The sequence below is a fragment of the Anomalospiza imberbis genome, chromosome 10 (assembly GCF_031753505.1).
Source record: "Anomalospiza imberbis isolate Cuckoo-Finch-1a 21T00152 chromosome 10, ASM3175350v1, whole genome shotgun sequence".
NCBI classification, from domain to species: domain Eukaryota; kingdom Metazoa; phylum Chordata; class Aves; order Passeriformes; family Viduidae; genus Anomalospiza; species Anomalospiza imberbis.
In genome coordinates, this window is record NC_089690.1 from 18,364,495 (window position 1) to 18,369,779 (window position 5,285).

The 5,285-nt window shown below is 36.8% G+C and overlaps 1 long non-coding RNA gene across 1 annotated transcript; it reads left to right on the top strand.

Moving 5' to 3' along the window:
- Positions 1-701: 701 nt before the first annotated feature.
- Positions 702-4,345, top strand: LOC137479582 (uncharacterized). Its single transcript, XR_011002360.1, has 2 exons — positions 702-912; positions 4,080-4,345. It is a non-coding gene; the product is annotated as an uncharacterized lncRNA (long non-coding RNA).
- Positions 4,346-5,285: the final 940 nt, after the last annotated feature.

Genomic DNA, 5,285 nt, shown 5'->3' on the forward strand with positions numbered 1-5,285 from the left:
CGTAGAGTTATGTACATGCTCAGGCACTTGCAAAATCAGATTTTAAAATTAGAAACCTTCTCTGCACCAAACTGAATTCTTCTGTGCCTAGTCAGCTCTTACCCTCCTAAGCAGCCACCATTTCACCTTTCACATGCCATGGAGTTTATTTTTTTACATAAAGGGACTCTCTAAAATGAAAAAGAAAGAGAAAATGACATCCTCGTGATTTTCTGATCCCCTGAAGGGTTTATCTCTTATTTTCCCTGTTTACAAACAAAGAAATTGATTGATGTGGATATTAACAAATATCCACATTTTTCCACTTAACTTACCAAGATCCTCTCAAAATCACAAGCGGGGGTGTGCATCTCTTTCAAGTCAGTGACATGACAGAGATGAAATCTGACACCACTCTTTTGTCACCCCCAAAATATTCATAGGTATTCCCTGCCCCAGTGATTCACTACAGTCATTGGTGTCTGTGCAAACCCTGGAGAGCCAGAGCTCCAGAAAGTCCCTAAGTTTTGCCCAGGAGTTCAACACTGCTAAGCTCAGCATCATAAAAATATTTCTATTCCATTAATACTATATAAATTTTCTAAAATAGCCATGGCTTTGTGGAGACAGGCTTTGCCTAAACTCAGAAGGATGGTTATATATTGAAAAGAATAAGGCTCAAGTGTGCTGAGCTACTTCCCAAAATGAAGTTAAATAAGAAAGTGCTTTACTTGCTTCCCAAATCTAGAGCCTAATCAGAAGGACGATGTAGGAGGAAATCCTGCTTAACAAAACCCAACAAACAGAACAGCTTTTTTTAAAATCTTCTTTTCCTGCACTGGATATTGATATGACCACATTCAGGATGTACAAACAGTAACAAGATCCTTCAAATGGCTTCCTAGATACACAGGAGAAACACGAGAAATGAAGGTAAGATAGGTAAAATCTGAAAAGAGATTAGGAACAGTGAGGATTTCTTCTAGTCCAAGGAGATATGAAAGAAACAGAGGGAAAAGTAATAAAATAATCTGGGGAAATTAGGAAGACGTTTCTCTGTAATGACTATTCAAAGATATTGGGATTTTTTTATTATTATCATTTTTGTTTTGGAAAAGGAGCTTGTTTGTAAGATGTGGCTGTGAAGGTCCCACAGTTCTAGCAATTAGTGCTCTGCTAATTAAATTGCCACATCAAAGAGATAGACATTATAGGGTAGGAGATTTAAAAGACACCTATAGCAGTGGGCTCTTTTATAAAGATTGCCAAGCTTGGAGCATCTATTGAATAAATGCTGCAAACACCCCTGGTGAATACTTCTCTCTGCTTCCTCTCAGCAAAGGCAGCAAGCAGAAGCCCAGGTCTGAAAAAATATAAATGGTTTGGTAAGAATCTAATATTGCAATGTTGCATTATGGTACTGAATATTATCTTGTAAATACAGACTGATTTTCCAAGTCCTCAGTTGTTACCAGCTTGGATGAGCTCCAAAATCCACTTTTCTTCCAGAATTAGGGACTATCAAGTATATTAAATATAGAGAACAAAGTTTTTGCAACTACAGTGACATTTTCTTAATTTCAGAGATTGAGCATTGATACATACTCCTATATAGTTATTTTTATGGGCTCTGATACTTCTGATACAGAATTGACTGCAAATTTATTATTTGCATCTCATTTCCATACAATGCAACAAAAATTTAACAGTGGAAAATTCAGACAAGATAGGAGAAGGGAGAAGGAAAGGGAGAGAGAAGGGAGGTGAAAATAAGAAGGAGGGAAAGAGAGAGCAAGAGCATTTGAGAAAGAAAATGCAAGTGTGGGACAGCATGTGTGAGTGCGCGAGCAAGAGAACACAAGTGGGGAGAGGAAAGAGCAAAGAAAAACAGAGAGACGTGGGGGAAAGAGAATGAGAAAACAATTCCCTTTTTGCCACATTTTGAAATGTGGCCAAGTGGAAAAGCTGATGAAATGGACTTAATGAAACAAACACCTGCTTCCAATAGATGAAGTAGGATGATTTTTGTATAGTTGATTTCTTGTGTCAGAACTGCTGGTAGGAAATTGTAATTAAGAGCAGATCAAAAGTGAGGGGTGGTGATTTCCTCCATTCTCCCTCCAATGGATTATGTATTTTAAATAGACCTTAATCGTTTCTAGGATAAACATGTCAGAAGTGTTTAGTTCTAGAGAGGTCTCAGAGCTTCATGATGTGGTCTGTGGTGTGAGGAGCTCCACTGAATTTCTGTGCACCCCAATCCTCACTTTTCCGCCCAAGATTCAATCTCCTGTACCAGAACTGTCAGCTGATGTGCATGTCCAGATGTCAGACTTTTCACTTATCTGTTCAGATAATTAGCTCAAAATTAAATTCAGTTTGAAAAATCCATTCACAACTCTATAAATCCTATTTTTTCCCCACATCTCTTTATACAGAACCAAAATTCAATCTCTTTTAGCTAAAACCTACTTTGACACTTTTAGAAGAATACAAGGAATGATTTTTTTTAAGTCTTTACCTAGGAATAGCAGGTACTCTGACATATTTCTACCTCTGGCAGGAAAGGGTTTAGCCCTTAAAACAACCCTCAGGGGCTCCCATTTACATAATGAAACTAATATGCTGCAACACACTCCAGCAATTCTTCTGGATCACATACTTCACATTTATTATGGTATTTTGGTGTACTTTTAGCAGGGCAATTTAATTAGAATTATCCGTGGATAGTTTAAAAACTGAATCTGCAGATCATTTATTACTGGTCTGTATTTACTGATGCAGCAACAAACCCATCTGGTTAAGGCTCATTCTTTAATTAGTTCATTTAACATTTTTGTCCAAAGTGAATCGACTACAACTTTATACACGGCACAGGGCATAAATCAGCCTCTCTCCGTCACACAGTGAGTGACTGAATGGGGAGTATTCTCATGGAGGGCAATTTTTATACATTTCATTCATTGTGCCAGAATTGTCAGGGTGAAATTGTGACAACAGCTGGCTTGAAGTGAGGGATTATGACCTTCTCACAGTGATTACATGGTAAAAATTAATTGTGTTTCCCCCCCAGCACTGTGGCATTGTGATTACTCGAAGCCGAGAGCGTGGGTGGGCGTGGGCGAGATGCGTGCAAGAACAAATAGATTACAAGGCACACAAATCAATGCTTGTTATTGCTAAGTCATAAAAAATGGTTTCTAGCTAACCAATACTGAAAGAAAGAAAGAAACAACAAGTTTAATTTAATTACCAGTATATCTGTTTTGTACTCTGGAGCAACTGAACTAAGATAAATTGTGAGACTAACATTCATCTGTATGTTATATTAAGAGGCTGGTACAGCCGTATCTTTCAAAGCCCTGAATTTACTCCACCAATCATTTTTAAAAAATACCTCCGTCCTTTTCTATGGCATTAGTAATATAGTAAATCTTGTTTCTTTTAATGTTACAGCATCTTTCTTCTTGATGCTACTTCTTTTGCCATCATTTGCTGCAGGAAATATTGATCTCTGCTTCCTCAAAATGAGTTTTCCTTGTACTCTTTTTTATTCAGTGGACCCTGCAGTTTGTATGCTTGATATTGCACACTCTCTCTCTCTGGGGAAAACTGGTCTGCCACTTTGCAGTTTCTTTAAGCAGAACTCTTTTTCACACTTTAAATAGCATTGTGCTGTGCCAATTGTGAAAAACAAAACCAAACCCAACCGAAGCCTGTTTGGTTTATTGTATACATTTAGTTACACTCAAAACCATAAGCTGGGAGCCTGAAGGCCAAGTTTGGCATTAAACTATCTCTGACTTAGTCATATACTTTCCCAGAGCAGCATGGTAGGCTAATACAGGAGCTTCAAAGAAGCTTCACATATTTTTGCAAAGATCAAAAGCCTATGAAACATCTTAATTTGCAAGCTTGCTCACATCCACAGGTAGCAGAATTAATATGGGGGGAAAAAAAAGACTTTTGGGCCAAAATTCAACAAAATATGTAAGGACATCCCCAGTAAAAGTATGTAGCTACATCTTTGTACTTTTTAAACATATATTTCTTTATTAGTTTAGGCACTTCCTTCCATAATCCTTCATTTTTGGGTTCAGATCTCTAAGAGCTATGGGTGATCTCAATCTATGGTTCACAGATGGTGCAGCTCAGCAATACTGTTACTTCCTATGGATTGAAACTTGGCTTTTTGTTCAGTACAGAACACGCAAAGAAAAAGAACTGTAAATGGTCCTCATGCATTTCTTATCTGACCACCGAGGCTGGTGGATGGAAATAGGACTGTGAACACTTGCTTTGGCTGAGGAGAAAGACTTTTTCTCCAGTTGCCATATCCTATTAAACAATTGTCTTTATTTTCCAATGCCTGCATGTTTATTTTCTTTGCTCCCAGCATTACATGAGCTGCTTTCCAATATGTGACTTACTTTTGAAAAATGCCCAGTCAACACATTTTCCATGACATCAGTGAGAACTGCTGCTCTCTGAACTTTTCCATATTTGTTTGCTTTTCTTTAATCAAATTAATTAAACCTTTAGGTCCCCATTTTAGGAATGTCAGTAATAGTACTATCTGTGGGATCTTTTTCCAGCAGAATGAAACAATAACAAGTTTCAGAGCTCCCCTTTGAAGAGGTGTGCTCTCAGTGCCTCATCCAGCTGTATTTCTACTGGCTGTGAGCACCTCAGTCTGTTCAAACAGACCAAAGACAGATTCTTTTTTTCTTTCCAACTCTGAGAACTCTATTTTCCCTTTTTATGATAATTTAAGTTAAAACTCAAGGTGGACAGAGCATTTTTATTAAAGCAATTACTTTGCTGGTTTTTTTTTTTTTTTCCTATCAGGCCACTGGAGCAGGGAATAGGGAAGCAGAGTTATTCCCTATGATAAAAAAAGCCATTTTAAAAAATTGTAATTGAAAGTACATCAGAAAAACCCTATGAAATATTGAAAAAAGACCACAAAATATTAAACTCACTCACAATGTTCTTGAATTTTCTTTTTGAAGAAAGAGTAATTCAAATACAAAATTTTTATTAGCTCAATATTCTGACATAAAGCAATACAGCTTTATTAGCAAGCTCTGCAATGGCATAAAATTACCCACGAGGGTTATTTTTTCCGCTTTAAGAAAATATAGTCTGCTTTAAACAACTATTCTCATCACTCAAATTTCAAACTAGATTTTAAGCAAAAAATATTTCCAATTGCCAGCTGGCAAACTAATTCTACTCATAAGAAAATAAGACCCTATAATGATTATATAAGGTGGTGTATTTGTACTTTATCTCATTATTTATTT